Genomic DNA, 21,008 nt, shown 5'->3' with positions numbered 1-21,008 from the left:
CATCATACCATGCTAGGAGTTGAGGGGGTCATCATATTGTGTGTGGGTAGCTCTATGTGCAGTGGCGTAACTAGAGTTCGATGGGCCCTGGTGGAAAATTGGACCTGCCCTGTCCCTTATGTTGGTCAGATGTATGCATATGTGTGTATACATTTTAAATCCTATAAAGTCATATGAGTTGCCACCCTGCCATTATGTAGTAATGTCCCCCACCCTGTTCTAATTTCCCCCATCCTGGGCTCCTTCCTCGTAAATGTGTCCCCCATCCTGGTATATATGGTTACCCATTTTGGCAAGTATGTCCCCCATACTGGCATATATGTCTCCCATCCTAGTATATATGTACCGCCCCCGTGTCAGCAGCCGGGCTGCGCGAATCCAGATCCGCGGTGGCTCAAGGGGCGTCCGGACCCAGGGGTTCTTGTGGCCACTCGAATAGAAAAAGGGGGTATTTACAGGGTAGTAGTTCGTGACGCCACCCGTGGTGTGTGGTAAGGTGGAGTACCACCACTGTGGCTGGGAGTACCCGGTGGCCATGTAGTGGGCAGCCAGGTGTTTAACCCCTCCACGGGTAGGGGGAATGCCCCGGGACTCGGTGGTGGTGACAGGGATGTGCTGTTGGGGTGGTGACAGGGATGTGCTGTTGGGGAGGTAACGTCCAATAATGCTGACACCGACAACTGTAGTAAACCAAAGTTCAGGACACCGCTGGGGCTGAGGGGGAGCACGCCTGGGTCCCGTTTCCGTTGGTGTTGCCTGTTGATCTGTGACCTTTTCCTTGGCACCTCATTTCTCTCTGGTTGGTCACTGTAGCCTGAAACTAGTTGGGTCCCAATTCCAAGTATGGCTAACTGGGGAAGCTTGCTCTCAGGGTTCACACTTGGGATTTCTTGGACCATATTTGTGGAAAGTCCTATCCCTCTCGTTGCGCTAGTACCCCGATTTTGGAGTGGATGGAGAGCGGATCTTGAAGGCTCCATTCTCGTCGGGCGAATTGTCAGGTTGCCTGAAACTACTCCCTGACCTTGGGTCCACGTACCCCGTCGTGCCCTGGTCCCAGCCCGGTGATGGTACAAGGCCACCGGGTTTCCTCCACGACAATGCCGTGCCCCTTGTTACGATCCCCTGCGACTGGGGGTCCAGCTCCTACCAGGCCCAGACCACCGTCTGCTACCTAGTACTTCACGGAGCCCAACTCCTAACCTCCTGTCACTTTCACTGACTCTCACTGTCTGAACTGAACTGCTCCCAACACTCCTGACCCCCCCTTAATCACCCCCCCAAGTGGGCGACCCTATTCCACTCAGGCCGTTCACTGGTGTGTCTGGTGGGTGTGGTGCAGACTGTTCCTAGGATTTTGATTAGCTGGTCTTGGCAACACCAAATATTAGAGACCCGTAACCAAGGAGGAGGTAGATATTGCACAGAAGGGAGATTGCACAATACCCTGTGATGACCTGATAGGCCAGGGCGTCACATTTATGTTCCCCATTCTAGCCCACACCTTGGTGTATATATAACTCCAACCTGGTAAAAATGTCCCCATACTGATATATATGTCCCCATCATTTGACCCTCCTGGTATATACTGTCCCCCTCCTGGTATATACTGTCCCCCTTTTGGTATCTACTGTCCCCATCCTGGGGCCCTCCTGGTGTATACTGTCCCCCTGCTGGGCTCCTCCTGGTATATACTGTCCCCTTACTGGTATATACTGTCCCCTTCCTGGTATCTACTGTCCCTCTCCTGGCATATATGTCCCCATCCTGATAAATATGTCTGCATTCTGTCTAATGCAAAAAAACAACATAACAACATTATACTCACTATGCCTAGCTCCAAAATCGCGCAGCAGCCTCCTGTGTAGCCAGCGCACAGTGGCTGGCAGCTTTCATAGGTGTCGGTGCTATTGCAATGCATGACGTCATTGCCATGTGCCGCCCTCAGTCACTGGGACACAGATGAAAGCCGCCAGCTTCTGTTTAATCTGCAGCATGTATCGCAGTACAGGGACCCAACGGGTTTCTTCACCACAATGCATTTCAGCTGGATGTGCAGCCTTGGACGCATATCCAGCTGAAGCAGTGGCTAAGCTTGGCAGAGCCCCTGCACTCCCATGCCCGGTTGCAGATGTGATCCCTGCGACCGCGATTTTTCTACCCCTGTCTATGGGCCATCATACTGTGTGTGGGGATGTGGGTGCATCATACTGTGGGGGAGTCTGTTGCTACACAAAATTGTGACTATTGGGGCATCTTACGGTGGCTGTGTAGAAAATCATGCTGTGCAGAAGAGTTGTGGGGGCTTCATACTGTGTGGAAGAGCTGTGGAGGCATCATACTGTGTGTGTGTGTGTGCATGTGTGTGTGGCTCTGGGGACATTATATTATGTGGGGGAGCTGTTGATCATTGTACACAGGTATGAATACATGTTGCATTAAGCCCTATCATAATATGAAATAGCAGTAGCAACTAGTTAATTCTGCTCAATATTAAATTACAAAAACTAATAATACAAAATAAACAAATAAATAATAATAAACAAAATTAAAGTGCACCAATCACCAGGATTTTCCTATATAACCTAAAGCCAGTGCTATGCAGGCGCTATCATACTGATTCTATACTTACCTTTAGTTGTCAGATTGGATGTATAGTTTTTGAAATATAGGCAAGTAAAGTTACAGAAATGCACAGCTTTTTGATTGGCAGCAGCTGCTGAATAGCTAATATGTGGTTCGCGTTTTGCTATCTATTCCCACCCCTGTCTGCTGCCTGGCCTCTGTAGATGCTAGCCCAGGGGTCTCAAACTCAGCTGGGGGAATGGGCCGCACATAGAAAAAAAAAGGGGGGGCGCATTCCTTGCAGGACAAAGTGACATTTTTAATGATTCCATGGGTTTTTTCTCTACATCTTTGGATCACTATTTTGAACATTTTTTCCTTGATTATAACAAACCAGCTCTTTTTTGTTTAGTTAAGTTTATATATATAAAATAATTTTTAATTGCAAAAAAAGTCATTCTTTATCTTGAATATTTTTTTACATTTTATCCCCTTCTTCTAATATTGTTTTACAATTAGCAGCATCATACAGTCATCTTAGCCAACATCTTGTAGTAATGTCTCCCATCCTGTAGTAATGTCCCCCTTGTGTCCTGTATAATATGCACATCCTTGTGTCCTGTAGTTATGTCCCCCATACTGTAGCAATGTCCCCATCCTTGTGCCCTGTAGTAATGTCCCCATCTTGTCCCCTGTAGTAATGTCTCCCATCCTTGTGCCCTATGGTAATGTGCCCCTTCCTTGTAACCTGAGTAATGTGCCCAAATTTGTGTCCTGTAGTAATGTGCCCATCCTAGTACCCTGTAGTAATGTCTCCCATCCTTGTGCCCTGTAGTATTGTGCCCATCCTTTTAGTATTGTCCATACTTGTGCCCTGTAATATTGTGCTCATCCTTGTGCCCTGTAGTATTCGACCCATTCTTGTAGTATTGTGCCCATCCTTGTAGTATTGTCTATCCTTGTGCCTTATAGTACTATGCCCATCCTTGTAGTATTGTGGCTATCCTCATGCCCATCCTTATAGTATTGCGCCCATCCTTGTAGTATGGTGCCTATTCTTGTAGTATTGTGCCCAGTAGTATTGTGCCCAGTAGTATTGTGCCCATCCTTGTAGTATTGTAGCCATCCTTGTAGTGTTGTGCCAATCCTTGTAGTATTGTGCCCATCCTTGTAGTATTGTGCCCATCCTTGTAGTATTGTGCCCATCCTTGTAGTATTGTGCCCATCCTTGTAGTATTGTGCCCATCCTTGTAGTATTGTGCCCATCCTACTAGTATTGTGACCATCCTACCTACTAGTATTGTGCCCATCCTTGTAGAATTGTGCCCATCCTTGTAGAATTGTGCCCATCCTTGTAGAATTGTGCCCATCCTTCTACTATTGTGCCCATCCTTGTAGTATTGTGCCCATCCTTGTGTTCTCATACTTGTCCCCTATTATGCCGCTCTTCACAGACGCCAAAAAAAACAATTCTTCTCACCTTTCCTTCCGTTCCCTCAGGGCTGCGTGCTGATCAGTGTTTGCAGCGTTTTGGATGCAGAATGTTTCAGCTGCATCCAGAGCGCTGGGTTGTACAATACAATACAGTGGATGGGATTTCTAGAAATCCCATCCACTGTGCAAGTGCGGCCCGCAGCAAACACTTTCAGGGTCGCAAGTGTCCTCCGTACTGAGAATACAGCGAGGGGACCACAGCGGCCCGAACCCTGAAAGTGGGTATGAGCAGCTGCGGTCTCCTGTATTCTCCTGCGGAGAAGACTCGCGGCCCCGCAGTCAGGACCCGCCGCGTCCAGGACACATACATACCTGCTGTTTGCATTCCGCAGACCCTGTGACGATCGCAGCTCTATGCCGGGAGCTGGCGCCGGCAGGTACAGTTGAATTATTTGTGCTCTGCGCACTATACCAATGGCCAATCAGATGCAAGGAGGTGACATCATACAGCGACATCACCTCCTTGCATCTGATTGGCCGCGTCACCATTGGTATAGTGCAGACAGCTGCCCTGCGTGGCACAACAATTGATTCAAGTGTACTGTGGCTGACGGCGCCGGCTCCTGGCATAGAGCTGTGATCATCACGGGGTCTGCAAAAAGCAGCCTCAGAGGCCGCATGCGGCCCGCAGACCGTGTGTTTGAGACCTCAGTGCTAGCCTGTATGGGCTCCTTCCAGATATGAGTCATTTCTGTCACATGATATGGGCGTGTTAGAAATGCAGCCCCTACAGTCTAGCATCTACATAGGCCAGGCAGCAGACAGGGGCAGGTAAAGATAGCAGAACTCCACCCACATATTAGCTATTCGGCAGCTGCTACTAATCAACAAGCAGTGCATTTCTGTAAATGTTCTTGCCTGTATTTCAAAAACTATAGATCCTATCTGACAACTAAAGGTATATTTAGAATCAGTATGATAATGCCAGTATAGCACTGGCTTTAGTTTACATAGGAAAATCCTGGTGGTTGGTTCGCTTTAAGTATGTCTGTTGGTTTGGCCCTCCACAACAGTCACAATCCCTCTTGTGCCACCTTGAAACAATTAACTGTCCACCCCTGCCCTAATTTGTACCAGGACCTGCTTTGGTCCCACTCTAGTAACCAGAATGAATGGAGAGATGCCATATAGGTGTGCCACCTTTACTTGCAAACCCAATTGTTTATTACTTACATGATTGAACATTTATTTGAAGACACAGAGATAACACAGGATATAATTGTTATATGTGAGTGCTTCATCAATACCATGACATATGCCAATGTGATCAGCATCATTGACTATCACCTTAACTGGCCTCCAGGCAAGTGTAGCATTTGCAAGAAGGGTTACATTATCTTCTTGTTAGCGTTCAGCCTTATGCTCTTTTGCTCCTAACATTATTTCATCTTTTTCAGTGGTTTGGTAGGTAAATGTCACATCCATTAAACTAGTATTTGAGCAATTCATAACACAAATAGTAGTGATTTAATATAATATTTTCCAAGTTTTCAGTACATGTGATGCAGCATGAAAGATCTTGATGAATACTGTATGTAATATAATATGGCTGAATGTGGAAAAGTTTGTATTCTGTCCAAGTGTCCATGCAGGTAATTGGTCCCTAGTTCTGTGCACAAGAGATTGACAAGCATGAACGCCAAGCACTAGACTTTAAGAGAGAGAGTGACATCTTTAGTGCAGCCCTGTCACTGTATGGTAAGTTGTTGTTCTGCAAGTGGGTTATTGTCATCCGGTGTCAGTCAGTAGGGCTTAGCACATGCCGGGAATGCACTTGCAGAATCACAGCTTTATTAGCATTCACAAAACATTTCAGAAACAGCTCCTTTCCTTTGGGTTCATTACAAGAGAAGGGCTCAGACAGCTGTCATTTCGATAACAAGGCACCTGTTTTAAAAATATCACATTTTACATACTTGGAATGATTGATCACACAGTTCTGACGTGATGAGTATAAATAAAACAAAAAAAGTGGAATTATCTGGAGCAAGGAAGGAGAAAACACAAATATTCTGCTGATTTGATTGCAGCTCATAGCCTTTCGGAGTTAAAGCAGGTATGAAGCAATAAACCATATGCTTTATTTTCCTTCCTGCAGTAGACTTGGAAGTAGAATATCCTCTGATCTGCAAGGTTGTTACAGGCAGATTTCACATTTTCTTTCAACAAGGGCTAATCTTATATTACAAAAAGGACAGACAGCAAAGTGTATGACATGGAAGGCACTAGAAACTCATTCGTTAGGATATGTCCTACAATTTCCTTTTATATTACCGTTAGCTCATGAAAAAAATTACATATTTTTCTTCAGAATTTTTATTTTGTTTCCATTGATCAAGCTTAAAGAAATGCTTTTGTGTCCAGGATTGTCATTAGATAAAGCTGGACCCCATACATGTCAAACATTTCAATGTTCCCCTGAGCTAGGCCACACAGATCAGTCCTCTTAAGGTACAATTCGACTGGAAGATTATCACGATCAATAAGAACACTCATTTCATAACATCTTTCAGTGTAAATAGGCCGCCGTTCAGAGGGTAAAATGATCTTTTGTGTTGCACAAAAGAACATTATTCTCGACAGTTTGTCATCTTGTGTAAACAGAACAATAGCAGTCCTTGTGCACCAAATGATCTGCTACAGATCGCTAGTGTGCTTACCACAATCTGCCTGTGTAAACAGACTATTAAATGACCATTAAGCAGTAATTGTTCAGTGCCACCAGTTGGTCCATGTAGAGAAAGCTTTATTCATACCACAGACCAGTGTTATATCATCGGCACCTTCCCCAGTGGCATCAACCCTCTTGTTCACTCATCTCCTCATTACCCACAGTAAGCAAGCAAGCAGTTCTTTCTCGATGTGGATGCTTCTTATTCTTGGGCTCGAGCGGTACTCATGCAGAAGTCTTCGTCTGGACTTATGGTTACCTGTAAATTCTTCTCAAAGGCTTTCTCGGCTCCTGAATGCAATTATTTCACTGGAGATGATGAGATGTTGGCTATCAAGCTTGCCTTGGAGGAATGGTGTTATCTTCTAGAGGGTGGTGGTTCATCATGTGGTAATCTACTGTATACCAAGCACAAAAAACAGGCAAATTTGCACTCGGCATGAAGATTGAAACCTTGGCAGGGTAGGTGGTCTTTGTTCTTTGCCGTTTTAATTTCCTTCCACTTTACTACCCGGTGGACAAGAATATCAAGGCTGATGTGCTTTCCAGGTAAGATGATTCCTGTGGCTCCAGTTAATCTGTCTCAGATACCTCCTGGAAAGACCTCTGTTTCAGAGTCCTACAGGAGTAGGGTTCTACAGTGTGGCCATTCATCAAAAGTGGGCAGTCACGCTGGTCTGAAAAAGACTCGTCTTCTCATCTCCTGACACTATTGGTGAATGGTGCTTCATAAGGATATGATGGACTTCATTGCTTCCTGCTCCTGGAATAAGACCCCAAAACAACTTCCCACCAGACAACTACTGCCTCTACCCGTACCCTCCAATCACTGACAGTACATTGCCATGAACTTCATCATCCTGTGTCCTTCAGCTGTCCTCCAGCTGCTACGTCATTTGAGTGATGGTAAATCGCCTTTCCGTGAATGCTCATATCATCCTGTTACCTGGATTGCACTCTGCTCCTAAGCTTGCATGAGATTTTATCCAGCACACCTTCTGACTTCATGGGTTTCCATAGCACATTATATCTGACAAAGGAGTTCAATTCACGTCTTGATTCTGGAGGGCGATCTCTAAACTCCTGCAGGTGCTTCTGGACTTTTCTTCAGCTTACCATATGAGGTCAAATGGAACGAGTCAATCAGATCCTGACTTTGTTCCTTCAGCACTTAACTAATGCAGTGACTGGATCAAATTGCCACCTTGGACTAAGTTTTCATATAATAATCATGCCAGCGAGTCCACTGCAAGGTCCCCATATTTTATTGTCTATGGACAACAGCCTTACATTCCTCTTCCGGTATCCTCCACTTCCAGTATCTCAGCTGCTAATGATCTCTTCCGGGAATTTTCCAAGATCTGGGAGGATACTAAACTCTCTCTTGACAACTCAGACCTCAGAATTAGAATTAGTAGATCCATACTGTCTTTATAGCATTATTATTTCTATACTATGGTTCCCAAACCTTACATTAATCCTACAATCAACTCATAGTATTTTCAAAAAAATTTCAAGAAAATTATTCTCCAAGTGGATTCAATATCAATTTTATTATATTTGTATTTTTTATTTTTATATTTTTTGGATACACAAAGTGCAAAAAGTGCAGCATAAAAACACCATACAATCGGGTAAACAGAAAAACAGGACAGTGCGACCCAAGTAACAGGCTATAATCAAAGATTCGTATACTGAGCTTATATGCAGCATACACAGGGCAATAAGTATACATATGGCGGTACCCAAGGATATGTAACCACGGATTAAAGTGCTTATTTATAGTGCTATTAGTCAAATGACATATTTCATATTATTGCACCTCAGTCATATAGTACATATCATACTCTGTGCAATATAACATACAAAAGGGCATCAGTCTGAATACAGCAAATATGCATGTAGCTAGTATAAAGATATTGCACAGTTCCCATGTAAATATAAATACATATAACAGCACCCAGGGGCATATGAACATGGATAAAAGTGCTTATTTACAGTGCTGTTAGTCCAAGGACATATTTCATATTATTGCACTTCCATCATAATGCACATACCCCACCATATGCAACATAACACATGTACAAAGAGTTACTTAAGGTATGATGAAAAAATATTAATGATATCACACGTAATTGCTCATAATTAAAGTGTGGGGAATTTTACCCCTCGAACCACCACCTTAAATCAAAGAGCCAGGCCTCAGGTCGCACTGCCCCGCACCCCTGTGTATGCTGCATATAAGCTCAGTATACGAATCTCTTGACAACTCGTCTGGCTGGATGAAGAGACATGTGGACAAAAGACAGTTGGATTCCCCTCGCTTTCTTCCTGCCAACAAGGTGTGGCACCATCCTTTACCTCATCCAAACCGGCTCCTGGTCTCTGCTCTGTGGTGCCAACTGCCAAGGTACTGGAATTCCCTGGGGATGCCTCCTGTCAGCTACTTATCTGCGTGTGTATCTATTTACACCTACTGTAGTTGTAGTGAAGACTCAGTGGCTGCTTAGGTCCACTCCTCTGGGTCAGTGAACGGTATCTTGGACCAGTGGACTCACTTTCTCCTTGTCTAGTTCACCGGGCGTGACAACCAGACCCCTAAAGGTCCTACTAGACAGAAACATATTTTAATGCTAGTGTGATGCCCCTGAACTAGTTACGGTGTCACAGGGTACTGCACTCCTTTCTCTTTTGGTGCAGCGCTCAACCCCACATGGTTCTGGGATCCTAACCTGCCACCCGCCTAGGAGTCAGGCAGACTTGTGGGAGGGGCTGAGTCAGTTGAGTGGTAGCCCTCAGAGAGTGAGGAGCTGAAGGGAGTTGGAGCTCCCTGGGAGACGTTGGCTAGGTCGCATACTGTGGTCTGGGACCGGAGGAGTCAGAAACTCGGTCGTAGGGTATTAGAGAGGGGTGCCAGACTTAGTTTGGGAGAACGATCGGCACCGGAAAATCTAGTAACTGAACTGGTACCGAGCACAGCGGGGTACTGGACCCTAGATCAGGGAGTAGCTTCACACAACTTGATAATTAACCTGTGGAAGATAGTCTCTTTATGAACTTTCCGCAAGAGCTCAGAGATCGAAGGCATCAACATAACGAGGGGGATAGGGCTTTCCAGCTTATGCGGCCCACTGAGATCCCAAGTGTCAGCCATCGAGAGCACAGCTCCTCTAACTAACCGTAGGGAGCGGGACCCCGAAATCTTCAGGCTGAGGGGTCACTCAGAACACTCTAAATTAGTGCATGGAGGCAGGCCCAGAACCATCAGCAATACCCACAGGGACGGATTCCCGGACGAGCTCCCCCTAAAGTGGCAGCGGCACCCAGAGACTTGGTTTACTTCTGTGTCAGAGTCTGCTTAATGGTCGCACCAACATCCATACGGCCTAAGTGAGTACGCTGCTCTACCCTGAATCTCCCTGCCTGGCCTGCACCACGCTCCCCTACACCTCCACCATCCAGAGTCCTGGTCCTCCCCTACCCGTTGAGGGAACGTCATCTGGCTGCCCCACTCCATCTCCCCTGGGTACTCCCATCGGCAGTGGTGGTACTCCCCTTACTGCGAACCATGGGTGGCGTCACAACACTAATCCACTGTAAATTGCCCCCCCTTTCACTTTCGGGTGACCGCAAGCCCCCGGGCCCAGAGACCCTCGAGCCACAGCAACCCCAAATCCGAGCAGTCCGACTGCTGCAAGGGTGGTACACTAGCGATTGACATGTGAATTGTTATTGCGTTGTTATCATGCGTACAAGCTCATTGTTATACAAGCAAATGTTCACTCGAAAGATTGCTGTTGTGGTCGATGGAAAGTAGCTAGTCATCCATAAACGCATGTATTACAAGGTGGTAGTGACCTATTACACAGGACTTACTATGCAATGCAGCATTTAATGACTTGACGCAACCTCAAAAGTGTGGCACACAATGTCCTAACGCTGGCCGGTTTCAGACCCTGAAGAGCCTGATGTGGCAGTGGAGCCTGTGGATCCTTTGGACTGTTGGTTCTGGTGCAGCTAACATCCCTGTAGATACAAAACTGTGTAAAGGCATTCAGGAAGGCATGAAGGAAGGCACGAAGGAAGGCACGAAGGAAGGCATGAAGGAAGGCATGAAGGAAGGCATGAAGGAAGGCACGAAGGAAGGCACGAAGGAAGGCATGAAGGAAGGCATGAAGGCAGGAAGGCAGGAAGGCAGGAAGGCAGGAAGGAAGGAAGGAAGGAAGGAAGTAAAGACTTGATAAAACTTCTTCCTTTGCACCTCATATAGCTACACCCCTGCCCTTTGCTGTTTTATTCATCATAGCACCCCTTGGTATTCTTTTGATTCCGTTCAATACAGCCACTTAATATGTAAACTGCCAATGGTCAAACATACTAAGTAGTCCATCGCTTGACAAAGAACATTGACAAAAAATATTGGTTTGGAACGTTACGTCATATTTTTCAAACTGGAGAAATAAGGACTTATGGATGCTATTATGTTTGTACACTGTATGGCCTTGGTCCAGATGGATTAGTAAACATTGTGAATTTTCCATCAATACCTAATCCAGGCTCATGCTCAGTAGCCTAATCAGCACTCCTGGTACCAATTTAATTAGTCTGCTAACATTCACTTCAGAATCCAGTACTGTATATACCAAACTGGAACAGCTCAGAACTGTTCACTGGAAGCTTTGTGGATTGGATGTCCAGGTTTCAACATGTTGAGCCAATTTGACTAGCATTGGTTAAGGCAAAGAACGGCCAAATGGAAACTAACAACTTAACATAACACTACGCAACAATTTTTTTTTTCATTTTCTGTTGTATGAGGTTTTACAACTTTTTCTATATATTTCTACATCGCAGATTCCAAATCTGAAATCCGTTTTTTGGTACATGGGGCATCAGCAAGAAAAAACGGCATATGATCGCATATCCTAATATTCGTTCAGCAATTCAACCTATCCCACACTCTGAGACACTCCTGGTTCCAGTTTTCAATGGTTTTATTTCTTGTAAGGATGAAGAAAGTGAACATGGTGATCAAATTTATTTTGATAAGAAGCATGAGGAAATGAATGTACAATCTGAAGGGTCTTCTTCTGATTGCAAGCAGTCATTAACCCTCTCAGTGGTTTACCCAACCCAAATTGAATGATTTTGTAAGGGGGTGACAGGAGCCCAATTAACCTGGCCTTGTTGGTGTAAAAGATATATAGGGTACTGGATAATTAACAGTACGTAATGGCTGGGTTGGGTGTAGTTTCGCGATCCACCACAAAGTGCCACAGTACCCCCATAGTTCGGTTAGGGAGAAGTGGAAGAACCCAGCAGAGAGTAGAAAAAAGGAGGTGTAGTTTAGAAGATAGTAGTGAAGAAAACAAAGGAGTAGTGAAGAACACAAAGTAGAGAAAGGCTGTGCAGACTGATTGGAGAGACTCCGGTTCCTGAGGAATAGGAGGCCGCTCCTGTGGCTTGTGGACTGGCGTGGAAAATCACGGATGTAGAAAATGTGGGGCTAAGTCCTAGAGACTGCCACCGTGTAGTGTTTGTTGAGGGACTCCTAAAGTGGGGATCAGCATGGCCGAAATGTCAAAACCCGCAGGGAGAAGGGCTGGTAATCCAGGAAACCGGTGAGGGTCTCTGGCAGCCGTGGCAGTGGGAATTATGAGGGAATGTATGACTCGCCCGGTGAAGAAATTGTGCCTTTCCTCTAGAAAAGATGTATTTAAAGTGATTAAAGACCAAATGATCGATGAACACCGGAAGTCTGTCTTTGATTTAGTGGGACAAGGAGCTACACTGAAGGTACCCTATTTTTCGGACTATAAGACGCTCCGGACCATAAGACGCACCCTGGTTTTAAAGGAGGAAAATAGGAAGATAACATTTTAAGCAAAAAATATGGTCATGACTGTTATGGGGCGAGGATCTGCTGCTGACACTGTTATGGGGGTAATGTCCCCAAATTCTCTACTAAGGTACCCCATCCTGGTAATGATCCTTCTGCCTTGTACATGATACTCATCCTTGTATACATATGTCCCTCATCCTGGTATAGCCCTCATCCTGCTATATACTGCCACCCTGGTATGTGCTCCCATCCTGCTATTTACCCCTTCCTGGCATATGGCCGCATCCTGCTATATACCCCCATCCTGGTATATGGCCGCATCCTGCTATATACCCCCATCCTGCTATATACCCCCATCCTGCTATATAGCCCCATCCTGCTATATAGCCCCAATCTGCTATATACCCCATCCTGATAAATACCCCCATCCTGATAAATACCCCCATCCTGCTATATAGCCCCATCCTGCTATATAGCCCCATCCTGTTATATACCTCCATCCTCCTATATACTCCCATCCTGCTATATACCCCCATCCTGCTATATACCCCCATCCTGCTATATACCCCCATCCTGATAAATACCCCCATCCTGCTATATACCCCCATCCTGCTATATGGCTGCATCCTGTGGCACACACAAAAATAAACGTTCATAGTCACCTCTCCTCGCTCCCTGCAGCATCGCTCCTCCTCCCGTCTGTGCCAGCAGCAGCGCCACTGAGTGGAACCGGTAACGATCCCTGCAGCATCGCATGTCCTTCTGTCTGTGCCGGTCGCGGCTGTGTGTGGACACTTGAGCACAGTGATGACATCATCGCTTTGCGCACCGGTAGTCCTCCACACACAGCCGCGGCCGGCAGACAGGAGGATGGGGCGATGCTGCAGGGATCATGGCCGGTGAGTATACTGATTCACTGCACCCTGCGCTGTTGATGATGCGCAAGGGGCAGTGAATACAGCCGCACGTGATCACTCCAGGCTGTAGTTGCCAGGGGTGATCAGGCTGTTTAATATGCACGCATTCCCCGCCCATCATCCCGCCCACCTGTCAGTGCCGGCTTCAGCGTTGAGAGATGATGGGCGGGATGATGGGCGTGCATATTACATGAGCAGGCCCACGTGGTCATGGCAGGCTGCTACAGACTGCTTGTACCCCCGATGACCCACTCCACCACAGCATCCTCATTCCCCACAGTCACATTCAGACTATAAGACGCACCCCCAACATATGGGGGAAAAAAGTGCGTCTTACAGTCCGAAAAATACGGTAACAAGAACACGACATCTAAATTCAGGCCCCACACTAAATTCAGTATTCTACCCATTCCTGTTTCATGGAGCGAGCCAGTCGGGGGCGCCACTACTCATGCTGCCCTTAGCAGAACCCCCAGCGGCTCCTTCAATTTAGTAAGAGATTTCGGATTACCAAAGAAAGGTACTGAGTTATTAGCCTCCAGTCTTCAAGAAAAGAATGTACTTCACTGGTCAGCTAAAGTATTCCATTTCAGGAAGCTTGAACAAATTTTTGTGGACAAACACTTTGTTTTCTGTCATGATATCGGTAGTCTTCTCAGCCAGCTAGGTGTTACCACTTACAGTCCAACAGAATGGTGGCTATTTCTTGACAGCTCTAAACGGAGTCTGAAATGTGTTCTCCTACATAACGGTAATGTTTATGCAGCGGTTCCAATTGGTCATTCAACTCATCTATGAGAAGATTATAATGACATAAAAACTGACCTCGACTTACTGAAGTATGAGGAGCATAATTGGATCATTTGTGTAGATCTTAAAATCGTAAATCTCCTGCTAGAACAACAGAGAGGTTTCATAAAGTTTTCTGTGTTTGTGGGACAGCAAAGCTCGGGAGAAACACTGGACACAGAATGAGTGATTGAAACTAGTGATGGGTGATCCTCCCCGATGCTCGGGGTCGGGAACCTTGCCTGATGGTTTTGTAAAGATCGGGATCGAGATAACTCGAATTTGTTTCCGATCACTGAACTCGGGCTTTACAGTTATAGGATGGGGTGGAGAGGGGGGGCTGAAAAATAAAGAATATAGTTAATAATAAACATGGTCATTATACTTACAGGTCCCGCGATGCTTTTTGCAGACCCTGTCTCCGGTCGCTTCTGCTTCCAAATCCGATCATTGCTGTGTCTCCGGGTTAAAGGACCTTCTGTGATGTCATAGCCATATGATCAGTCTGGTGTGAATGTTGTACAGACAATGGCTTACAGACTGGTCACATGACTATGATGTCATCGAAGGTCCTGTTCTAAGGATGCATCTTGCTTTATTTTCTCTATCTTCATACTTTGGACTTGCTATTAGAGATGAGCGAACCGGCCGTGGTTCGGCTCGAGTTCGGTTTGCCGAACGGAGGTCTCGGTCGAGTTCGGTTCGGCGAACCGGTTCGGCGAACCACTCGAACCGCATAGGAAACAATGGCAGGCAATCACAAACACATAAAAACACCTAGAAAACACCCTCAAAGGTGTCCAAAAGGTGACAAACAACTCACAACACAACACAAACACATGGGAAAGTGACAAGGACATATACTCATGCAAAAACAAAAGAGTTGGACAAGGAAAAAGAGGAGGAGACACAGATATAGGCATGGCACGCCCTTCTAAAATCATGTAAAACACCGCAAGGTGACTCCAAGCGGAGTCTCCCTTTTTTTTGCAAAAATTGGGCCACACAGACACCCCTTCAGTGGCAGCACTTGTGCCCCAGTTGTACACAGGTAGATTTGCATCAAGCACATTCAAAAATACGCCATACTTAACCGTCCCCAGGATGACACCGGGGTAGGTAGCAAAGTCTTTGCTGAACCATGACTTGTTCATCTTGGCTCCTTTTAAAAAACACAGCAAGCAAGGGTTACTCCAAGCGGGGTCTCCCTTTTTTAAAAAAATTGGGCCACACACACACCCACCCCTTCAGTGGCAGCACTTGTGCCCCAGTTGTACACTTCACAGCTAGATTTGCATCAAGCACATTCCAAATCCACAAGCATTTACTCTCCCCAGGATGACACAGGGGTAGTAAATTCCTTGTGGATCCATGACTTGTTCATTTTGATGAACGTTAGTCTGTCCACATTGTCACTGGACAGACGCTTACGCTTATCTGTCAGCACACACCCAGCAGCACTGAAGACACGTTCAGAGACAACGCTGGCAGCTGGACATGACAAAATCTCCAAGGCGTAAGTGGAGAGCTCTGGCCATTTTTCAAGATTTGAAGCCCAAAATGAGCAAGGCTCCATTTGCAAAGTAATGGCATCGATGTTCATTTGGAGATACTCCTGTATCATCCTCTCCAGCCGTTGACTATGTGTCAGACTTGTTGTCTCTGGTGGCCTTGCAAAGGATGGTCTAAAAAAATTATGAAAAGATTCAATAAAATTGCTGTTACCAGCACCAGATACGGTGCTACTGGTATGGGTACACTGTTGAAGATGACGAGACCGTCCCATGTTTGTCAAGTTACAACTGGGAGATTCACTCCCTGCACCTGCACGGTTGTTTGGTGGAAAAGCCGAGCTAAGATCGAGTAACAGCTTCTGCTGATACTCCTGCATACCTGCGTCCCTTTCTATGGCTGGAATTATGTCACAAAATTTGGACTTGTACCGGGGATCTAATAGTGTGGCAAGCCAGTAGTCATCATCACTTCTAATTTTGACAATACGAGGGTCATGTTGGAGGTAGTGCAGCAAGATGGCACTCATGTGCCTTGCACAGGCACGCGGACCAGGTCCACGCTGTGTTTGTGGCATAGAGGTGCTAACCGTTCTTTCTTCCTCTGACATCTCCCCCCAACCTCTTTCAACTGAAATTTGACCAAGGTCTCCCTCATCCGCTGAGTCTTCCATGTCCATGGACAGTTCGTCCTCCATTTCTTCATATTCTCCTGCACCTTCCTCAACATTTCGCCTGCTACCATGCGCCCCTTGTTGATCCCTGTCCCCCATGGTCCCATGCCAGCCGTGTTGGTGATGATGAACGTCTGGACCTTGGTGATGTTGTTGTCTCTTGCGCATATGAATCCTCCTGTAGTTCCTCCCCTTCCTGTTGTCCCCCCCCTGACTCCGAATAGTGTTTAGCGTGTGCTCCAGCATGTAAATGACTGGAATTGTCATGCTGATAATGGCACTGTCAGCGCTAAACATATTCATCGCCATGTCGAAACTGTGCAGAAGGGTGCATAGGTCCTTGATCTGAGACCACTCCATCAGGGTGATCTGCCCCACCTCTGCATCTCGTTGGCCCAGGCTATACGTCATGACGTATTGCACCAGGGCTCGACGGTGCTGCCACAGTCGCTGTAACATGTGGAGAGTCGAATTCCAGCGTGTCGGCACATCGCATTTCAGGTGATGAACCGGCAGGCCGAAAGACTTCTGGAGCGATGCAAGTCGCTCAGCAGCGGTGGTTGAACGGGCCGGGATAGTGTGTTAAAAATTGCTGGACAACAAGGTTCAACACGTGAGCCATACAAGGCACGTGTGTCACCTTGCTCAGGTGAAGGGCTGCGCCCAGGTTTGCAGGATTGTCGCACACGGCCTTACCAGGCTGCAGGTTGAGTGGAGACAACCATTTATTAAACTCAGTCTCCAGAGCTGCCCACAACTCAGCCGCTGTGTGACTCATATTTCCAAGACATTTCAAGCTAAAGACCGCCTGATGCTGTTGCGCTCTGCTGCCAGCATAGTAATAAGGGGTGCGTGATTCCTTCTGCGCAGTTAGAACGCTGGTGGCCTGACCAGGCAGGCTTCGGGCGGAGGTGGAGGACCCAGACGAGGTGGAGGAGGCAGAAGCAGTGGCGGAACTTGGACAGACAGAGGATTGACACACAAGTCGTGGGGATGGCAAGACTTGTGCAGCAGACCCTTCACCATCTATCACCATAGTTACCCAGTGCCCAGTCAGCGACATGTAACGTCCCTGTCCATGCTTACTGGTCCAAGTAGCGGTGGTGAAATGCACCCGTTGACACACAGAGTTTCTCAAGGAAGCGGTGATGTTGTGTGCTGGTGTAGCGCAGGCACACCTTTCTTAGAGAAGTAGTGGCGACTGGGCATCTGGTACTGGGGCACAGTGACAGACATAAGGTCTCTAAAATCCTGTGTGTCCACCAGTCGGAAAGGCAGCATTTCGGTAGCCAAGAGCTTAAAGAGGGATAAAGTCAACCTCTTAGCTTTGTCATGGGTCGCAGGAAATGGCCTTTTATTTGTCCACATCTGAGGGACAGAGATCTGGCTGCTGTGTGTAGACGGTGTTGAGTAGGGTGTCCCTGGAAAAATGCAGCTTTGTGAGGAAACTGCAGGCGTAGACATGATGTTGCCTTCATCCAACGTTGGTGCTATCGATGTCTGAGAGAGCTGTACACACGCACTTGTTTCCCCCTCCAAACCAACTGACGACCTACCAAGCAAACTGCCAGTTGCGGTTACAGTGATGGAAGTTGTGCGTGGAAAACCAGGTGTGACAGCTGTCCCCACAGTCCTAGAAGATGAAGAGCGTGCAGATGCACTGGAAGGGGCAGGCGGTTGATGGTTCGCTCCGCTAGGCCGCATTGCAGCACGGTGAGCTTCCCACTGGGACATATGATATTTATTCATGTGACGATTCATGGAAGAAGTTGTCAAACTGCTGAGGTTTTGCCCTCTACTAACAGAATCACGGCAAATTTTACAGATCACATAATTTGGGTGATCTTTTGCTATGTCAAAAAAGGACCAGGCTAGGCAAGGCTTAGAGGACATGCGACCTGCTGATCCACCCCGACTAGTGCACAGAGGCAGAGTGGTGGCTGAGGATGCAGTTGTAGACGTGCTACCAGTGCTCTGACTCTGTCCAGGAAGGCGCAAGGTAACTTTGTCGTCAGTTGCATCCTCCTCCACCGCCTCTGTTGACCTCCTCGAGTGCCTGACTGTTGGTTGACAGTAGGTGGGATCTAGAACTTCCTCATCAATTGTTGTGTTTGCACTCCCCTCACCCTCAGACTGAAATTTGGTCCTCACGGCCTGAATCAGAAGGTTCTGGGCATCACTGCAGACCATTTCCTGATCTGTACTCACTGTAGCTTGGGAGCAGACCTCTGATTCCCAGGCTATAGTGTGACTGAACAGCTCTGCAGACTCAGCCATCTCAGTTCCACCATACTGTGCAGGGCGGATGGAGACTTCAGAGCTGGGAGGAAGCAAGTGTGATTGGGATGACAACTCAGAGGACTGGTGTTTTTTGGATGCGGTAGTTGAGGTGGCGGAGAGGGCACTTGTTGGACCACTTGAGATCCATTCAAGCATTTTCCTTTTTTGGCCATCATCTACCTTTGTTCCAGTTGTTCGTGTCCGTAAAAAAGGGAGCACATCGGTAATTAGTAGACATCTTACTTTTGCTGGAAGATGGTCTATCTTCAGCAGATGTTAATGGAGCTTTGCCACCTTCCCCATGGACAAACCCTTTTTTTCCTTTTCCAACACGCCTCTTCCCCTTTCCACCAGCATCTGTCATTTTGCCACTCATTTTGATTGCAACAAGATTGTACACTTAAAATGTGGTAGTAAAAATTGAGAGGTGGTGTAGATTGCAGCGGTGGTCTACCTTTATTGACATCAGAATAAACAACAATAACTATCCCGGACAATGAAACAATGGCCCTTAAAATGGCAGCACAGTTTGCTAGTATAATAGCTTAGTAAAAATGAGTTTGAGTGTGCAATGCAGAGGTGCTGCAAATAGATTTGCACTAGTGGGACACTAATGGAAGTCCAACAGCCACTTTTTGGATGCCACTAAGTTTACTCAGTGTTTGCTAGTATAATGGCTTAGTAACAATGAGCTTGAGTGTGCAAAGGGCAGGAGGGTACAGTGGCAGGGTTGAGGGTCTGGGTAGAGGAAAGGAAGCCTGACTTTATATCCCTCCTAATGGGGAAATGCAGCGAGGAAGTCCCTGACCTTAGCTACACAGACGCTGTTATCTTGTGTAGCTGTTAAAATCTGTTTCCATGGACCTGACTGTCACCTATGGCTCTGAGCCTGCTCTAATTAGCCCTTACAAGAGCTGAAAGAAACTTCTACCCCTATTCTGTATAGCGCTGTGTATAGAGCGTACACAGCAGTATCGGAGACAGGAGCTACGCCAGCAGTGACTGACACCCAGACGCAGAAGGCAGATAATGGCACCCAGATGGGCAGATGCCCGTATTTATAATGCAGGGACATGTGACATCGACATCCTATCACACATGCCGTTGCTTCTCTGGCTAAAAGTCCACTTAGCTGTGTGTGTCTGGGATTGGCTGACATGCTGGCCCGCCCCACTACACGCGCGCGCTTAGGGAAGGAAGACAAGGAAAAAAAAAAAATTGGCGATCGCCATTATCCCAGCAGCAGTGATCTGAATGCGCTGTTCCCGCACACTATACGCTGAAATTTCATAATAGTGTGAGTCACAGAGTGACTTACACTATTACAGCGGAAAGCCAGCTAGTAATTAGCTTGGCTTTTTGCTGCTAGAACCGTTTTCGAACGTAACTAGAACTCTCGAGCTTTAGCAAAAAGCTCGAGTTCTAGTTCGATCTAGAACAGCCCCCAAAATCACTCAAACCGCGAACTGGAGAACCACGAACCGCGAACCGCGCTCAACTCTACTTGCTATACTACAAAGTGCATATTGGATTTTGTTTTCAGGTGAACTGACCCTCCCTTGTTTGCTCCCTGTGATTAGAGTGTCCCTCTGAATTTGTGACCATATATTACCTGAATTAGGGGCCCATCCAGGTTTATAGCACCACCTTTAAAATAATTTTAAAGACATTTTAATTTACCACTTAGCATGTCAATTTTCCCTTTGGGATACAAGAAGAATGTAGCTGCTATTGAATATAAATTTCTTGAATAATAAGTCTTGTTATCAAAGTCTTCCTTATCATCCTAGCTTCTCACATGCAGGTCAGCACATTCATATATTAAGGCAAGGCAGCCAACAAATCCGGAAGTGGAGATGTATGTTGGAATACTTCAAGCGTAACTGAAACATTATCAAGCCATGTCTTTGTGATATAAATTGTCTTGCCTGCTATTAAACGCTTTTCTAAAATTCTATTTTTTGGCTTTTATGTCTAAATGTCATTTTTTTAAATTTGCCAAGTAGAATGAACCCTTAGATTCCAAGAACCAACGATTGTATATTATGCAGTCATATGAAGCTGATGTTTTCTGAAAATACTAGTTAGCATTTTGAGTTTTCTTTGCAGTAATATTTTTTTACTACATAGAAAGCGTACATATTAGTTTATGAGTTCAAATTGAACATATGTTTACGCACAAATATAATCTACATTAAATATTTATATATCTGCTAATTGCTTTGAAGCTGATCTGTCATTTCCCGGTATCTTTCTAGAATAGAC

Source organism: Anomaloglossus baeobatrachus, chromosome 1 (genome assembly GCF_048569485.1).
Source record: "Anomaloglossus baeobatrachus isolate aAnoBae1 chromosome 1, aAnoBae1.hap1, whole genome shotgun sequence".
Taxonomy (NCBI): Eukaryota; Metazoa; Chordata; class Amphibia; order Anura; family Aromobatidae; genus Anomaloglossus; species Anomaloglossus baeobatrachus.
This window is presented reverse-complemented; position numbering follows the sequence as displayed.